Source organism: Mus musculus, chromosome 5 (genome assembly GCF_000001635.26).
Source record: "Mus musculus strain C57BL/6J chromosome 5, GRCm38.p6 C57BL/6J".
In the NCBI taxonomy this organism is placed as follows: Eukaryota; Metazoa; Chordata; class Mammalia; order Rodentia; family Muridae; genus Mus; species Mus musculus.
This window is the reverse complement of record NC_000071.6, coordinates 140,809,859-140,829,367: the sequence shown is the minus strand read 5'-3', so window position 1 is coordinate 140,829,367 and position 19,509 is coordinate 140,809,859. Positions and strand designations below refer to the sequence as shown.

General features: G+C 45.6%; 1 protein-coding gene across 1 annotated transcript in view; it reads left to right on the top strand.

Moving 5' to 3' along the window:
• The window catches only part of Gna12 (guanine nucleotide binding protein, alpha 12), a 70,488-nt gene that overhangs the window by 1,064 nt on the left and 49,915 nt on the right, over positions 1–19,509 (top strand). The gene's annotated exons all lie outside the window — the stretch shown is intronic.

Below are 19,509 nucleotides of genomic sequence, written 5' to 3'. Positions count from 1 at the left end.
AGATAGGGAGTCATGAAGCCCAGGCTGGCCTTGCCATGTAGACAAGGCTGACCTTAAACTCCTTATCCTTCTGACCCGTCTCCCCAGTGGTAGGATTACAGGCATGTGCCACCCATACTTTGTTCTTTAAACCTTTTAGTATGGTGATTTAACATACACACCAAGTTAGGTGAGATGTTAGAAGGAGCTTCGAGACACCCACTACCCAGCATTGAAACAAGGGTCAGTTCTGTGCCAATCGTGTTCGTCCCTAACCACCTCCCTACCTGTACCCCCGGCCTCACCCCGACCCCAGTCTCCAAGTTAATCCAAGATATATAGTTGTATTAGAAAACATCTTGGTATGTGACACTAAACCTGCTTTAAAAGCATATGTACAGGACCATTATAGAACTAAAAAAAGGAAGAGGAAAAAAAAAATTAGACTAGGAATATGGTTCAGTGGGAAAGCACCAGTCTAGCAAGTACAAGCCCAAGGCGTCCAACCTCTACACTGCAAAACACAAAAACAAAGAACCTTCCAGAAGCCTTCTCATGTCATTCAGGGTCCACGTGTCCTTCATTGTTGCATAGTTGTTTTGTCTGTTTGAACTAGATGCAATAATCCTCATGTGGTAATGAACTCAAGGTCCTGTCCCTTGTGCCTTTTATATTCTGTGCCGTATATGTGAAAGAAACAGTCATGTTGACAGAGTCTAGGATCAGTGTTAATACAGTGAGTCTTTGCAGAAGGGTCAAAAAGAAAGTTGTGGAGAACTGGGCCTGTAGCTCTGTAAGTCTCTTCCAATGTGCATAAGGCCCTGGGTTGAGTGTGGGATAAACTGGTCAAGGTAGCATTCTCCTGCATTTTGAGATTCTCCTGCACTGTGGAGGTAGAGGCAGGAGGATTTAAGTTCAAGGCTTAGCTGCATGGACGGTTTGAGGCTAGCCAGGACTATGTGAGAGCCTGTCTCAACATTGGAATAAGATGTAGCAAAAGTCTAGACACAGAGTCTATTCTGCACCTAGATTAGCTTCCTCGTCAAGTTTCTCATCTCTCTTTTTCTTCTTGATTCTTTCCAAGCCCCTGGTTTTTTGGGGGGTGGGGGGACAGGTCTGAGGAACACGGTTTCAAGCAGGTAGAGAGGTTTGTCTTATCAGAAAAGCTACCCTCGAAACTAGATTTTTACAGGGCCTTGGTTTTTTTTTTTTAAGTTAGCAAGGGGACGCAGAAGCCCATCTGGGACACGTCTTTCAGTTCGGCCTTGAGAAACCTTGGTGTAGGGCGGTTGGGCTGGGATCCTGGGAGCCAGACTTCCGGGCCAACACTCCCACACTCAACATGTTTGTTACTAAATGTTTCATTTTAATACAAGTAGCTCCTCTGGGTTCAAGATGGGGAAAAAATCTTATGAAGGAAAAATCACACACTTTTCACCTTCCAGAGAGAGCCTCGGGGAAGCAAGGGGTTCTGGCCAAGTGCTTCATAAACATTAATGCAAACCTTAAAGGGATGGGTATATTGTTCAGAATTCCCGGCATCTTCAAGGATTTTGTAAAACTTGACTGTCACTCAAGGCCTGTTTTCCAGCATCTCCTTTAAGGAGCCTGGTTTTATTTTTGCTGCTTTTCTGAACCCCAGAGCCAGGTAGGCTTGGAGGGCTCAGTTTCTTTCAGCTTGGGAGGCAGAAAAACTATTTGGGAACATAGATCTCAAGTCTACTTTGCTCTATTAAGTGCGTTTTAGAGAAGTCAGTCTCCTTCCTGTGCTCATCAGCATCCCCTTTTCCTGGCTTCCTGTGCTCATCAGCATCCCCTTTTCCTGGCTTCCTCTATGATTTTGTTGAAAATATCGTCTGGGTCTTGTAGTTGGAAATCTTCTCCTTCTGTTCCTATTATTCTTAAATTTGGTCCTTTCATCCTGTCCCAGATTTCTTGGGTGTTTTGTGCCATGAACTTTTTAGATTTAGCTTGCTTTTTTTGACATAAAACCTCTTCCTGAGTCCTTCCATCTCCAGGACTCCCTCAGTTTGTGTTGTCTTTATTGCTTCTAGTCCCATTCTCAGGTCTTGGACAGTTTTATTCGTTTCCTTCACCGGTTTGATTGTATTCTCCTTAAGGGATTTATATATCTCCTCTCTATAGGCCTCTATCATCTTTATAAGATTGGATTTAAGGTCATCTTGTACTTTGGCTATGTTAGGATATCCAGGGCTTGCTGTAGCAGGGTAACTGGTCTCTGGTGATGCCATGTTGCCTGGCTCTTGTTGATTGTGTTCTTACACTGCCCCTTAGCTATTGTCCCTCTTGTTGTCTGGATGTTCTCAATGTCAGCAGGACTCCTGGGGAGGCAGGCAGAGCCTGAGAGTGGATCAGTGGATCGCAGGAAACAGGACACTGCTCACCTCTGCTGGCTGTGCCCCAGTGGACCTGGCAGGCTGGGGATTAGTGGGGAGGGTTATAAGCTGGATGTTCCTGCCCCTTACTCCCCCCTCAGACCTTGGGGTGGGAGCAGAACAGCAGGGAAAACCATGGGCCAACAATCTTTTACTGGCTTCCTTAGCAACAGAAGCAGGACTTGTTAATAAGGACTCTGCTTGTTTGGTTTGATACAATGCCTTTTTTTAAAACTGGATTCATTTTTTTTTTTTTTTAGTAATAATTTAAAATTTTTAGTCCTTTACAATTTCATACATGTATAAGATGTCTTTTGGTTATTTTTAGACCCTATCACTCTCTTCCATTCCCCTCCTAGTCCCACTGAGCCCCTTCTAACAAATCCCTCTTCTACTTCCACACCATCTTTTCTTCCCAACTATTTTACTCATTATTGAACATGTTTCATCTGCTGTAATTAATTAGAATTTAATTTTTCAACCTTAAACCCCTCCCACTCCTCTTCCCATCCTGGCATTATCACTCAGTTTGCCCAATTCTCTCATTTTGTCAGCTCAGGAATATTGGTTCAGTGGGTAAGGGCACTTGTTTTGCAAGCAGGGGTCCTGAATTCAAATCCCAAACACCCATGTAAAAAGCTGGGCAGGGCCTGTGAACCCCAGCATTGAGGCACCAGAAACAGATGTGGCTTGCTTGACAGCCAGACTGGCAGGAATGAGCTTCCAGTATACTGGAGACTCTTTCTTATGGCAATCAGGCAGAAAGTGATAGAGGAAGACACCTGATGTCTTGTTCTGGCCTCTGTGTGCACCCCACATACTCATGTGTGTGCACTACACACCACACATAATATTCTATAAATGGAATTTGCGCAGTGTGAGCTTTTGGAGTTGACTTTTATCAGAACATTTCTGTGGCAATCCCTGTGTAAGCAACTGCACATGGCAGTAATTCCAGCCTTATTGCTGAGTAATGGTCCACCTTTCCGTTCACCTGGTGAGGGGTGTCTGGGCTCTTCCCACCTTCTGGTTAGTATAAATAGGCCTTCTGAAAACATTCATGTGCATTCTTTTAGTTTGGTTGGTCGATTGATTAGTCATGACACAGTCTCATGTAGCCTAGGCTAGCCTCAAACTTAGCATGTTACTGAGGCTGGCATTGAACTGACCTTCCTGATTCTCCCTTCCAAGTGCTGGGATGACAGGCGTGGACTGCCATGTTCCATCTACATTTTTTTGTCCATGTCTATGTATTCATGTGTCTGGGATGAATATTCAACAGTGTGGTAACCAGGTCATACTGTAGTGGTGTGTTCGTTCTGATAAGAAGCTGCCTAGCTGTTTCCCAAAGGAGCTTGTGCATCCCTTGTCAGTCTCTCTGCATCCCTGATGGCATTAGGCCTTAATCACTGTCTTCCTTCAGCTGTTCTTAGAGGTGTATGTTGTGTTTTCTTGCAATGTTAATTTCCATTTCCCTGCTGCTAATGATGCTGAAAATCTTATTTTTGCCTTTCACCCTCTTTGGGGAAAAGTTTGTTTATTTTTGTCCCTCTTCTAATTAGGTTCCTTGTGCTTTGTTGTTGAGTTTGAGGAGCTCTTTATATATGCTGGATACTGGTTCTTTTTCCCACATAAGGATGACACATGTGGTCTCTCCTTCCATTTTCTACACTGGGTCTTTTGCGAAGTAAACATTTTAATTTCAGTAAAGTCCACCGTATTCATGTTTATGGATCATTCTTTTGCTATCATGTCTTAAGAACTTTTTACTTGGCCCTAGATCTAAAAAATTTTCTCTTAAGTTTTATATTTTTACATCTTACATTTAAGTATGTAATACAGATGGAAGTTCATTTTTCTCTGTGACTATCCAGTTGCTCCAGAGCTATTTGTTATTTTCCTATAAAACTGTTTTTATGTCTTTATAAAAAGGGTAATCAGTTGGTCTGTATATGTACGTCTGAGTTTTCAAGTGTGTTCCAGTAGTCTGTATGTCTGTCCATATGCTAGCATCCATCACATGTGTTGGTTACTGTAACTCTGTGTGTGAGCTTCAGTATTTCTCCTGCATTATCTTTTGCCAGGTTTTAGCTATGTTGGGTCCTGTGTCTTTTTCCTTATAACTTTAAAAAATTCATGTGTATCCTCATGCCTGATCGTGGGTATCCTTGGAACCAGAAGAGGAAGTTGGGCCTCCTGGAGCTGAAGTTAACTGCAGTTGTGAGCCATCCGATGTGGGTCTGGGAGCCTAAGGTCCTCTACAAGAGCAGTCCATGCTCTTATCCCCTGAACATCCTTTCAGTCCCCATGTAACTTTTTCAAATGACCTGTGTTTATAAACACCTTGTTGAGAAGTTGATGCAATTGGCTTTAAACCAGAAGATCAACTTGGAAAGAACTGACCTCATGCCCGTGTTGAGTTTTCTAATCCCCGAACAAGAGTACCTTCATTTCGGTCGGATTTTTTTCCACCAGCCAGTTCCACTTCCCATGTAGCCTAAGCATGCTTTATGAAGTTTATGCCTCAGAGCAGAGTTTTCCTTAAGGCCGTTACAAATGATGCTGTGCTTTTGCTTCAGCCCACGTTTACTGCTAATGAGAACAATGTATTTGGTGACTGTGCTTGGGTCCTGTGCCAGTGACTTTGCTGAGCATAGTGGTTATAAAAGAGCTTTCTGGTAAACCACTCGACGTTTTCTACACAGACTGTTATGTTATCTGCAAGTAGAGATTGTTTTAATTCCTCCTTCCCGTGAGCGTGCCTGTGCACATATGGCAGCACCAATAGACTCAGAATATCTAAGAAGCGGTGTGTGTGTGTGTGTGTGTGTGTGTGTGTGTGTCTGTCTGTCTGTCTGTCTGTCTGGTGAGTGAGAGAGCATGGAGAGGAGAGGAGAGAGTGGCTGTGTCCTATTGCACTGTATTCATGCAGAAACCACTCAAGGAATAGATTTAATTTTTTTTTTAAATGGGAGTACTTCTTTTTTTGTGTTTAATTAGATATTTTCTTTATTTACATTTCAAATGTTATCCCTTTTCCTAGTTTCCCCTCTGAAAATCCCCTATTTCCTCCTCCCCTCCCCCTGCTCCCCAACCCACCCACTCCTGCTTCCTGGCCCTGGCATTCCCCTACACTGGGGCATAGAACCTTCACAGGACCAAGGGCCTCTCCTCCCATTGCTGACCGATTAGGCCATCCTCTGCTACATATGCAGCTAGAGCCATGAGTCCTGGGAGAAGAGAATGCCTTTCATTTCTTTTTCTTTGCCTATTGCAATGGCTACAACTTTCAGTGCTGTGTTAAGTGAGGGTGCTGAGAATTCTGATGACCTTTGTATATTTACTGTTGCTGGCAGTGTCTTCTGTTGACTGATTTTGTTTGTCTTTGTGTATGTGTGACTGTGCCTTTGTTCTTGTGGAGGCCAGAGGTCAGCCTTGGGTGTCATTGCTAGCTTGAAGCTTACTGATTCAGCTAGAATGGCTAGCCAAGGAGCCCCAGGGACTGTCTCCTCCCTCCCACAGGTGGGCTTACAAGTAGACCACTACCCAGTCCAACTGTTTTATGCCAGTTCTGGGCATCGAACTCCTCATGTCTCGATGTTTTCATGTACCAACTGAACCATCTCCCCAAATGACTGATTTTTTTTTAAGCACCACACACACACTTTTTTTTCTTTAGTGGTTTAGGAGGTGGGGCCCAGAGGTGCTACACATGCTGGACAAGCGCTCGACTGCTATGCCTCACTCCCAGATCTCTATTTTTTTTTTTCTACCCTTCCTATAGGGTTAGTAGTTTTATTCCTAATTTTTTTCCCTAGGCAAATTGATAAACTTTTTATCTCATTGATTTTCCTTCTTATGGTGTTCCAGTTTTTAAGTTTCATTTATTCCTGATTATTTGCTTATTTTTGAGAAAAGGAGGGTGGTCCTCTTTGTGTAGCCCAGGCTGACCTTGAACTAACATGTGGTAATTCTCAGCCTTAGTTTCCTGAGTACTGAGATAGATGTGAGCCAGCACCCCAGGGTTAATTCTGCTTTTTCACTATATTTTTCTTTTTCTGTTTATTGTGGATTTATTTTGTTCTCCCTTGCTCCTGGTTGAGAGAGAGAAAGTCTCCCAAGAGCTGCAATTAAAAGTGTAAGCCACCATGCTCGGCTCCTTCCCTTTTTGTTGCTTGCAGATAGCCTGGAACCAGACTGGCCTCAAACCAGAGAGGCTGGCCTGGAGCTTGTAGTCCTCCTGCCTCTCCCTCCCAAGCGCTGGGATTCTTTGCCTTCCTGCTGTCTCCAGCTCCATCTCACCCTTAGGAGAGCTGGGATTCTGGGTCCACAGGCACACCACCAAGTCTGCATCTGGCTTTGTAGATGGGTTCAGAGGCTTGAACTTGGCTTTCAGGTTGTCAGGCTTCTGAGTCAAGCACCTTACCACTGAGCCATCTCACTGCCCTAGCATCTCTTTTTCTGTCTCAAGTGCTTTAAACCACCCTCACTGCTGCCTTCGGCTATAGCCACACATCTTGAAATCTCTTCTGTTTTTATTCTGTCTTGTGTTCACTTTATTATAATTTTTTGGCCATCTTTAATTGCTAATTCATATGTGTGATGCCCTTTCTGACTGTTGTCTGTTGTTGAGTACTAAGTGTGTCCATTGTGATTGGAGAACACATTCTATGTGGTTCCCGTTTGTTTCTGTTTCTTGAAGCTGTTCTTGCAGCCCAAATCACAGTCCTAGCTATGCTCTGTGGTCCTGTCTGAATATTCTGTAGGCACTTGAGAACATGCGTAGCCTGCTGTTTGCTGGGGTGTTCTGCACATCAGCTGATGTTGGCTGGCAGTGATGAGTGTAGTGTCCTTACTGAGCTGTCCCGTGCTTTCATCAGTTGCCAGCAGTGGGTGTTTACATCCCCAACAGTAATTGTGGGATCTGTCTTGCCTGTTGCTTTGTCCATTTGCTTTGTGCATTTTGAGGTTCTGTTTTGTGGTACATAAACATTGACAATTTGAAGCATGTTTCTACTGAATGTATGTGGCCTTTGCGTGAAGTCAGGATGTGTACGTCATGTCATGGGCAGTGTGGGAACTGGCTAGTCTCCTTGCCCTGGTACCTTCTTTATTGGCCATTGTCCACCTCTTTTATCTAAAGCTGATTTCATGATGTCTACTCTCTATATCCTTTCACTTTTCATCTACTCATGCTATGTCTGGGGTGTGTGTGTGTGTGTGTGTGTGCACGTGCGTGTGCATCATGGCACAGGGGTAGGTGAAGGTCAAAGAACAGTTTGTAGAAGAGTTTGTTCTCTTCTATGTGAAATCCAGGAACTTACCTGAGGTCTTAAAAGGGCTTCCATATGTAGCGCAGACCAGTCTCTTAACTTGTGACCCTCCTTCCTCAGCCTCCCAACCACTGGGATTACAGGCTTGTACTACCACACCCAGTTGATGTAGTTCTGAGGGGCGATCCCAGGGCTTCATTCATTCTAAGTACTCTACCAACTGAGCCCTATTGCCCTTCATTCCTAAAGGCTCTGCCCTCACTAGCTCTAGAATTCATATTTAACATTGACTTATATGCTTGAGGCAGCATCTCCTATAGCCTGGTCTGGCCTTAAACTTGTTATGTAACAAAGGATAACCTTGAATTTGGATCTTCCTGCCTTCATCACCCTGGTGTTGAGATTACAAGCATGCACTACCCCACCCAGTTTAAATCATTCTGGTGATGGAACCCAGAGAGGTTCTCTATGGAGTGGGACACTTAGAAACCATGCTGCCTTCTGCCTCCCATGCTTGGCGTTGGTCGTGTGGGCTGGTGTTCCTCTTCACTGCTTTGTTTTTCTCCAGCTGCTTTTGGGGCTTTTCCTTTGTCTTTACTATCCAGAAATTTAATTGTGATTTAGCTCAACATAGATTTCTCTGTGTTTATCCTAATTGGGACTTGCTCATCTTCCTAAGCCTGGACATTTATGTCTTTTGCCAGACTTTCGAGGTGAGAGTTCAGGGGATGGGGATGGGGGAAGGAGATACAGCACTGTTGTGTCAAATACTTGTGAGACTCTGGTGCCAGAGCTGCCCAGCTCTTTGCGTTGTTCGGTCTTGTTCCATGTTTTCCTGGACTTGGGGTTAAGCTGAACGCTACCCTCTAGCCAGGCAGTCCCCGAAACACTCAGCTGATGCTCCAGCTGCACTTTTGTTCTTGACCTCTGAGTCCTTTCCTTGTCAAATGAGGCTGTAACTTTAGCCCCTAGGTCTGGGTAACAGAGCAACACCAGCCCAGCCCCCACCTCCTGCATCCTTGGTCCTCTATGAGAGCCCTGACTCTACCCAGTGGACAAATGGAAACATCCCTGCCCAGCAGAGGGTGGGAGATTAGATCTCTCCATGGCCCTGCCACATCTCTCTGCTAGGTCACTTGAACATGCCTGGTTCCTGGTTCCTTGGGGCAGGAATATAGGGAAAATTAGCTTCCCTCTCATTCTGCTGAACTAAATATTTGGGCCTACTTGTTGCTTTGATTTATCATAAATAATCCCAGTAAGACTGCCTGGTCCATTCTTTTATCTTGAAGATACTACTCTCTTGATTCCTAGCGGGGCTCCCTTGGAGCTCATGTATTTGGTATTTCGGAAGTCATGTAAGACTGCCTTTGGTAATAGAATGGCCTTCACACTGAAGCCCAGCTTGGAGTCATCGGACAGTGTTTCCATCTTTCAAAATGTTCAGTGTTAAAACAATTGTTAATTATTGGACTTCACGTACACTTAGAAGCCAATACTCTGTTTGGATGGTCTGCTCCAGCTAAGAGCCTTCTTACTTGTATATGGATTGCTTTAGAAACTTCTGGGGAAATTGTATTATTTGGGGGGGGGGGCATGTTGATGCTGAAGTAAAATAATTAAATTCAGAATGTTCAGGGCTGAAGAGATGGCTCAGCAGTTTAAAATACTTCCCACTCCTCCGAGGGACAGGAATTAAATTCCCTGCACCCACATCTGGTGGCTCAAGGCCATCTACAACTCCAGCTAAAGTGATCCACTTCTTTTGGTCTCCTTGGGTAACTGCACACACGTAGCATACATTCCACACATAAATCAAATTAATTTTTAAAACAATTCCTTTAGGTTCAGAATGTGCAAAGCACTGTACTGGGTGCTTGTGGGGGAGGGGCACTGCATGAATACCAATTATTCCTAGCCTTGGGCATCTTTTGTGCTTGCAGAGATATTACACAAGTAAGTAGAGTATGATTGTATACCACACTAAACGCCACTGTGGAGGCGGAGAGGTGACTCAATGGGAGAAGGGAAAATTAACCCTGGCAGAGGCCGTGTCCAGGAAGCCTTTGAAGACTCTGGAAGATTCCAGCAGGCAGAGAAGGAAGATAGATACACAGCAGGAACCATTTGGGCAGATACAACAGGTAGGGCTATGAAGACAGTAGGCATAGGTTTGAGCTGGGCTCTATAATTTAAAGGAGTGCTTTAAATGTGGTGGTTTGCTATGCAGACTACAGTCATAATGGAAAGTCCATACACAAAGCATGTAGTTTCAAGGGTATCCAGGAACTACAAATTAAAAACTTTTATTGTAAACTGAAAAGATAAATGGAAACATCCCTGCCAGGCAGAGGATTTTAAGAATAGAAGCATAACTCAAGCTTAAAGTGATTGATTGCTTAGCTCCCATCTAAAAAGCTGGGCACAGCAAAGCGCACCTATGACCACAGCACTGGTGGAGGTACTAGGGACTTGCTGGACAGCCAGTGTTGCCAGCACAGTGAGTTCCATGTTCAACAAGGAGACCCTGTCTCCAAAACTTAGGTGGAGAACAATAGAAGACAGCCAGTGTCTGCCCTTAGCCTGAACGTATGTACATGCAGGCACGTGCACCAGCACACACGTGCACACAGGCATGCACCCCCCAACCCAAAAGAATTACTTGGGTTTTGTTATTTAGAACCTGAGGCCAAGGAGTCTGAGACTCTGATCTCGTCCCCACTAGCTATTTTTGTTTTCAATCAGGTTGAAACTGGCCTCTGATAGTCAGTGTTTCTTGAGCTCAGAAGCCTTGCTTGGGGTTCAGTGCCTCCCACAGTGGGTGGGCTGGCAGGGGTGCTGAGGAGGAAGTCAGCTTCCTGGGTCTGGAGCACAGTTGGGTTTTTACTGCCTTGTTGGCAAATTGCACTGAGTAAGCAGATTTTCTCTTACACTTGGACACATATGGTTGGTTCTTTTGAAACGCCCAAAAACAAAAGCATCTTTTCCATTAGTGGGGGCGGGGTGAGCCAGCAAGATCTTTGTGGCTAGCTCCAAATGAGAGGTCTTTCCCTCTCAGGTTCCCATGTACTTGTGTGAGAGGAGCAGCACTTGACGTTCATCATGTCAGGTGCCATTTGGAACAGGCCTGCACTGGTGCTGGCACATGTTCAGGATCAACTCATAGAGCCATTTTTTTCTTAATGGCAAAGTCAAGAATGAGCCATGGAGCCCATCACTCGTAGATGAAGATACAAAATTTATTAAGAGCTGTAATTACAGGGTGATTGTCAAAGGCGCTTGTGTAATGGGCCGGTGCTTCTCTCACTACCTGAAGGTTAGCATTATTCCTAACGATAGACCAATTGCATCTGCATCTAGACTAAAGGGTCGGAGCCTGTGAGGCTGAGGTGGTGCCTATCTGAGCCCACTTCTTGGGAGGCAGAAGCAGGAGAGTCACTGCAAGCTTGCAGCCACCTTGGTCTGTGCAGTAAGGACAACATAGGGAAACCCTCTCTAAGGAAACCAAGAGGCTTCACAGCCTGAATTGGATCTCCAGAACCTATGTAAAGGCTAAAATAGAAAACCAACTTCATAGAGTTGTTCTCTGACCTCCACATGTGCAGTGTAGCACTCATGCCTACATACACATATCAAGTGTATGCACATGTTTATGCACACACACAATAAATAAAATCAAGGTTTGAAAATAAAAATCAAAAAAGCTGCAGTGGGCTGTCAACGCTGTCACTCAGTGTCACCTGACCCAATTGTCAAGTAAACAGAGCAGGAATAATTATAGCTGGCCTGGGTGATAGTCTCTCTGTGTGCTTCATTTGCCAATTAAGTCTATCTTGGGCTGGAGAGATGGCTCAATGGTAAGAGCACATGCTGCTGTTGCAAAGGACCTGTGTTCAGTTCCCAGCACCTACATGGAGGGCACTTGATACTCTTTTCAGCTCTCTGGAAACACTGGCATGTATGTGGTGTGCATACATACATTGAAGCACACATACACAGAAAATTAAATTAAGGCATCTGTTTTGGGGGAGAGGATGTGGTTCAGTAGAAAATATGGGCTTGGTGAGCATGAGGCTCTGCGCTTGATTTCTAGCACCATTCATAGGACAATGTCTGTGTCCGAATAAGTGTTTAACTCTGTCCTGGTGCACGGACACATTTTTTCACTCTGCGTTAGTATATCTTCTGCAGCAGTGTTCCTGGATGGGTTCCTTGAGCTAATCTCAGACTTGAACTTTGGATACACACCATCCATATGGCAACGGAGCATAGTCCTTCCTCTTGGGAGGGCTTTTGAGGAGCAGTCAGGAGTTACAAATGTCCTGGGTGGATAATGTCCATGTGGCTGGCAGCTTCCCCTGGACTCTGGCACCAGTCTTAGCACCTCATCTGGACACTACTTGACCCTATAGTATCAGACTGCTGCAGCCAAAGCAGTGGTAACGGCCTCCAGTGGTGCCAGCCTGTGCTCCTGCAGGTGACAGAAGAGGCCTAGCAGCTACTGAAACCTAGTTGAGCAAAATTGTGGGTGGAGGAGTATGCAGGTGCAGAGGGCAGATTAATGGGAACTGTGACGGCTGTGTCTGCTAGGGATGGACTAGTCATCAGGGACTGTTTGGGGCAGTAGAGGGGTCAGGTGTCTTCCAAGTCTGCAGGAAGACTGCTCCATCCTTCAGAGCCAGTCCGAACCATGCTCTGAGTCTGGCCTTTGGCCTTATCTTTTAGGTGGCTTATCTCTGGGACTAGAAAGACAAAGGGAGGACAAAGCGGGAGACAGGATATCAAGAGGCTAGGAGGATGCAAGCCAGGAGACCTTGCCTGACTTGAGGCCACTCCTTTCTCCTAATGGGCTTCTGATGAGATTTGGTTGACTAATCCTGCACTGTGCTAGGGCCTATGGTTCAAACAGGTAGGAAATTTTCGTCAGGGCTAGGGTTAAGGTGGGCACACACCTCCACAGCCACCAAGCACCAAGAGACACAAAGATAACAAGAATTTTTAAGGTGAAATTCTGCTCATCTTTGAAGACAAGATGCACAGAGCTCTGAGAGAAAGGCAGGTTAACCCAGAAACAATGTTCCTCTCTCCCTTCCAGCTTCTTTCCCTTCTTTAACACCTATAATCCTAGCACTCAGGAGGCTGAGGCAGGAGATTCACAAATTCAAAGTCAATCTGGCCACGGTGGGGGGGGGGGCACACAGGCACACAAAACAGGGCTGGAGAGATGACTTAGTCAGGAAAATTCTGGAAGACCATAGTTTGAACCCCAGAACCCATGTTAAAAATCCTTGTGTGACAGTGCACGTCTGTGATCCCAGCATGGGGACGCAAAACCAAGATTCCTAGAGCTCTCTGACTCTTCTGTTGAGCCTTCTTGGTAAAACTCTATCTCAAAAAGACGGGAGGGAGCAGCACCTGCAGAATGGTATCTGAGGATGTCCTCTGACCTCCACATGCACACACATGCCCTCCCTCAGTACTCAGGGACAGATTGCAAAAGGTGAGCTTTTCTCTGTTGTAATACGATTTCCACTTTGCACTCAGATTTCTATCTGCAAATCTTGCCTCACACAGGTAGCCAGTGACTATATTTTTCATGGCCACATAGGTTTTTTGGTTTTGTTTTGTTTTGTTTTGTTTTTTTGAAAAAAAAATCATGCTTTTCCTTGGGAGGAGGGGAGAACAGTGGAAAACTCTATTAATGTTAAGTCTGGGGTATTTAGCGCCAATTGTAATTCTAGCACTTATGAAGTGCAAACAGGAGAAATTCAAGGTTATCTTCAGCTACATACTGAATTTGAGGCCAGCCTGGGCTGCTCCAGACACTTAATCCTAGCACTGGGAGGCAGAGGCTGACTCTGCGAGTTCAAGTCCAGGACCCATAGTAAATATCTGCTCAAAACAAAACAAAAAATGGGGAGTGGCCAGGACCAGGGGGAAACTGTTTAACAGTGTGGAGCGTCTAGGCAGAGAATACCATGGCTGCTTGGTCAGAGTGGAGAAGTGGAGACCTGGTCATTTACCTCCTTATCAGTCCACATTCAGTGGGTTGGAAAGTATTGAGACGCTTTTTAAGCAAACATACCAGGACTGTCAGCGACTAGTTAGAGCAGGTGTCTCATTAAAAGTAATCATCTGGGGAAGCTGAGTCGGCAAGTCCCTTAATGTCTAACTCCGAACCAAACCCTGCCACTGCTGCAAATGGCCAAGGCACACAGACAGGCAGGCAGGCAGCCAAAGTCAAAAGCCTAAAAGAGGAAAATAGAAAAGGCAAAAGACTGGGGGGGGGGGGGGTGGGAGGCAAACTGGAACAACGGATTGCTCAGGGCATTGTTTATTGTGTGAGAGCTCAAGCATACGGTCAAGATAGGATGAAACAATGGCCCAAGATAAAGGGGAGATTGCTGCGCTAATGGGAAGAGCTTGAACTGCAGATAGCAGCTGGGAGAGCAACAGGAAGCAGCAAATAGTCGCAACTGAGGAATACATTAACAGTTCCCTGTGGTACAGACCAGCATCCTTGCCCAGAGAAGCGTGTGACTTTCCTTCCCATTATACCCCAGAGGGAGTGGACCCTGGCATGTTCTAAGACCACCTCTTCCTCCTGCCATGCCTCTGCTGGCCTCTTCTCATGGCCCTCTGCCTTCTTGGTGTCATGGTGGACAGGCCATGGCAACGTGGGCATACCTATAAAAGAAGTGTCTATCTGAGCAGAGAGAATACTGTTCCTTGGGCCACCTGCTGAACTGAGATCTTCAAGAGCAAGATTGTTTTGACTCTTTAATCTGCGTGTGTGTACATTCATATGCAAGTATGAGCATATGTGTACATGTATGTGGGGGTCATATGTTGGTCCCTAATTTCCATCTTTTTTAGAACAGGGTCTTGTTTGCTGACAAGCACCCTGTTGTGTTTTATAAAAAGATAGAGAGGGCCCTTTAATCCCAGCACTTCGGAGAGAGAGGCAGGCGGATTTCTGAGTTCGAGGCCAGCCTGGTCTATAGAGTGAGTTCCAAGATGGTCAGGGCTACAAAGAGAAACCCTATCAAAAAAAAAAAAAGAGGAAGAAGTATGTTTGGTGGAGGCGCAGTATGGTGTGGGGGAAGGGAGTGTCTCTGCTGGCCCATGCTGAGGTATCCCTTCCCCCTAAGGGACCAACCACATGCTGATGTAGTATAGAATAGAGGTTATTCAGGGCATGGGGAGGGGAGTTGAAAGGCGCAGAGAGAGAGGGAGAGGGCACAGAAGAGTAGAGGACTAAAGACTGGCCATGAGCACATGGAGGGGGGATGGGGACAGAGGGGGAAGAGGGTAAGGAGCAGGAGCAAGAGGAGAAGAGAAGGGAACAAAAACTAGAGAGTGAGGAGGGGGCAATCAGCCTCCTTTATAGTGAGTCAGGCACACCTGGCTATTGCCAAAAAACGGTGGTGCAGAGCCTAAACAAAATGCCAGCACAGCCCAGGCTTGCTGACCGAGGGGCTTCCTCATAGCAGAGTTCTGGGATTCAGAAACATGTGAGTTCTGCAGATGTGAACTCAGGTTTTCACACTTGCACAGCAAGTACTTTTACCTACTGAGCCATCTCTTCAGTCCTAGGGATCATTTTATCAATTACTGATTGATTGGTTTGGTTTTTAATGTGTATTTTTGTGTGTAAGTGTATACCACATGCATGTGGGTGCTTGCAGAGGCAAAAAAAAGGGGGGGGTTGTTGGATCCCTGCAACTAGAGTTACAAGTAGTCTTGAGTTATCTTTTGTGGGTGCTGGGAACCTGGAAGAGTAGCGGGCATTCTGAACCACAGAGCCACCTGCACCAGTGTAGCTGGCCATGCTGGCCTTGGCACCATGAAGGTGTTTGGCTGTACAGTTCTCAACCCTCCTTTCACATAGGTCCCTTAACAGGGGTAGCTGATTACTGGAGAGGGGCAAGGCAGTGCTTATATTTCATGTTTTGGATAGGAAAACAGAGTCACTAGCCCTTGGTGAAACATGAGTGCCTGGTGGGGTGTTGAAAAGGTGGCTACAATACCGTGAGCTTGTCTAGTAGAAGCGGAAGGCCGGTGTGAGAATTGCTAGCCGTGAACATACCACCCCAAGCCTGGTGTGGGAGGGAAAAGCTCACACCTCAGTCAAGCTCACCTTCTCACACTACTGCCTTTGTTCACACCCACCTTCTCACTGGCAGATCAGTTCACACTCACTCACCTCACACTAGCACACACCATCTCTCTTAGTGCCCACGTGTAAGTTACACTAGCACTCACATGCTCATCTTGTCACACACATACACCCCAACACTCAGATATAAGCACAATAGAATAAGGACTAGAATCCTGTTTTTGAAATGCATACGTTTATTTCTGCGATATAATTGTGGACATACTAGCTCCAAAATATATTTTCTACACTAAGTGTTATTTTAGGAACTCCCGTGTGAATCCCTAGGAAGACAGCCTTCCCCTTGCAACTGAAGCCTTTGCTCCTGTCGGCTCCTCTGCAGTTGCCCAGAAACTTTGATTTTCAAACTGTAGGTGTTTTAACTTAATTTCTGGTTAGAATCCTGGGTTAGAATTTTTGTCATCTTGACTATTTTCAGAATGTGTAAATATTTGCCAAGCAGACCACAGCATCTTCAGCATTTTCTTTTTAATTGGAAACTTGTTTTAATTCTTGGTGACTTGCCCGAGTTCCCATCCTCCCCCAGTTTCTCCTGTGACCCGTGTGTTTGTTATGCATGATGGGCCAGTACTGAGGTACCCTTAGGAAGCGAAGTCCACAGTTTACATTAGGGTCCACTCTCTGTGTCATGTGGTTCTGTGAGTTTTGGCAAATGTATCACAAAATAAAGGTTCACTGGCAAAGTCCCCTCTGTCCTACTTCCTCCCCTCCCCCAGCTGCTGGCCACCGGTCTCATTGTCTCCTCTTTCACCTTCTCTAGAATAGCTTACATATGAGTGACAGCCTCTGTAGATTTAGCTTGTCTCACTTGACAGTGTGGAGCTGAGGTTCTCTGTGAATTTTTTATGTGGCTTGCTTGTTTTAAAAAAACAAAAAACAAAACAAAAAAAACAACAACTTGATATTCCCCAAATCTGGCAGTTAAGACCCAAACTGCTATAAACACTTGAGTGAAGGTTTTTATAGTGCACACCAGAGTGGAGTCCATTTTGGTCTTGCGTGGTTTGCACTCCCAGCAGCAGGGACTTACGAGTGCCTGTTGGTCCTCGTTTGTGCTAACATTTGGCATGGTCAGTGCTTTGGATTTAGGTGTGCTAATAGGTATATAGTGCTAGCTCGTTTGCTGTGGGGTTCAGGGTTTTGTTTGTTTGGGGGTTGTTGTTGTCAGTGCTGGGATTATATGCATGAGGCAGCACAGTACTTCACTCTTCTCACGGCCGAATAATATCCCATTGTGTGTATCAGTCAGTTGACGGACACTTGGGGTTGTTCCCACCTTTTGATTGGTACAGACAAGGCTTCTCTGAACTTTAATGTGTGGACATATGCCTTGTGTAAACAGGTCTTTATTTACTGGGTGTATATGATGTTAGCTTTTCGTTGCTATAAAAATATCTTAAGTAAATAAACTTGCAAAAGATACAGTTAAATTTGGCCCAGAGCTTTGGAAGTCTCAGTTCATGGCTGGTTGGCCACATTGCCTGTAGGCCTCAGTGAGTCAACCTGTCAGGTAAGGAGTGGGGGAGGTAGGAGAGCCCACAGCTCACTTTCAGTGTGCTAAATGTCCCACCAAGCCCCTCTGTCTGGGTCTGAGTTGTGGGGGCTCATACCTAAGACTGGCATCATCTGAACAGGTGGTGACCCCGTGGCTGACATTCTGAGCTGCTAGGCTGCTTCCCAAAGCAGGCTAAAGTGGCTCCTCACTTCATGTGTGCTCCAGCCCTTAGAGGCCCCACTGTTCTCCAGGCCCTGGCCAACACTCCAACCCTCGCTATTGCCTGTTTTCTTAGTGTAGCCATTGTGGGTTTGATTTGCATTTCCCTTGTGGTATTGAGGTCTTTCCATTTGCTTATTTGCTGTGTTCTGCCTTTAAGAACTTTTTATTGTTTTGTTGGTTCTTTTTGTTGGGCATGGGGATTGAACCTAGAGCCTCCCACATGCTAGTCAGGGGCACTACTACTGAGCTAAGTCCATGCCTAGACTTTTTGACTTCTTATCATTTGCTTCTTTTTATTTCCTAAGATACTGGCTGGTGACTCAACGTTTTCTTAATGACTCTCATATACATATGGAAAGAGGGAGAGAGGGAGGGACCTATAGCAGTTTGGGACAGTCATATATCAAAGAATTAGAAGTATGCAGTGATTTAAAGTGTTACATTGTCATTATTTTGAAGAAAATGTTGGGAATGTACTATTGGAATCGGAATTCCCTAAGGGCGGATCATTTTGAGCTGTTTACATTACCTTCTCCACTCCCACCATCCAGAGGGTGGTTGTCCTCTGTGGTGTCCTCCCTGGGTATCTTCTGCACACCTGTTCTGAGAAGTCTTCTCGGATGCTCTTCATAAAGCTGCTTCCAGCTGAAGACATCACAGTGGGCCTTAGTCTTCCCCACCTGATTTACTTAGTTTCTTTTTCTTTCTTTCTTTTCTTTCTTTCATTTATTTATTTTTGCGATAGCATCTCTTATTGTCGCTCAGTTTGGTTTGGGACTCATGCTTCTCCTTTGCAGCCTCTGGAGTTTGGAGGGTGGGGTTGCACACGTGTATAGTGACCAGAGATGCCATTAGGTGCTATCCACCACTAGTCTCTCACTACTCTTGCTGTTCACCTTGGTTCACTGGCTGCCGGTGAGCCCCTGGGATCTCCTCCTCTGCATCCCCAGTGCTGGGGTCCAGGCACGCAGAGCACAGCTTTTCTTTATTTTTCACATGAGCTCTTGGGGGTCAAATGCAGGTCCTGTGTTTTCAGTGAAAACCCTTTTCTCAGTGAGCCAGCTTCCCAGCCCTGCACCAGTCACTTGTAAGGCAGAAATGGCCACAGAGGCCATCAGTACAAGACACTTCATTGCTAGGCCCCTCCTATCTATTGTCTTGTTCCTATGCCTTTTCCACTTCTAAGCATCATCAAACCCAGTGAAACTACTCTTATAGAGAGTAGTTCTGGTTGTATACCCTGCTGGCTGGGATGCACAGCACCTTCTAACTGCCTCTCTCTCGTTCCCTTCACCCTCTGCCAGTGCCCTGGACACTGTTGACCTGGTGGATGAGAACTAGTTTTCCTACTCTGGCTGCTGGGTAGTAGTGGGGAATGCTGGCAAGGGATCAGAGGGAAAAGAAAGGGACTCTTTCTTCCGGTATTGTTTGTTGTCGTTCCCAGGCCTCCCCCTCCAAATTCACCAGCCTGTATATGTTCTTTGCTTTCTCTTGGGGACCAGAGGGAGAGTATGGACTGCTATAAGCTATCTTCTAAGGGTAGCATGGTGATCAGAGATGGTCATGAAGATTCATGTATCACCCAGGGCAGGTTCTAGGCCCAGTCATCTAGGCCTCTGTCCTCAGCCAGGCCTTTGCCAGAGGGGATGGAGCCTCCTTCCTTTCAAAGGCAGTGTTGCTTGAAGGATCTTGTGCTGCTGTGCTATAGTCTCCGGTCAATCTTGTTCACATACAGGTTGTAATTCAGTAAGCAGGAACAGGGTCTGGGAGTCTGAAGTTCTTGAAGCTCACAGCTGGTATTTATGCCACTTGATTCCCTTTGCACAAGGATACTCAGGACTTTAAAAACCTGCAACAAGCTAAATGACAAGATGAAATGACAACAAAATAGAAGCCACCTCACTGTTCCCAGACTATTTAATCAGCAGGTATTTGCTGACTACTTCCTGTGTCTAGATACTCAGG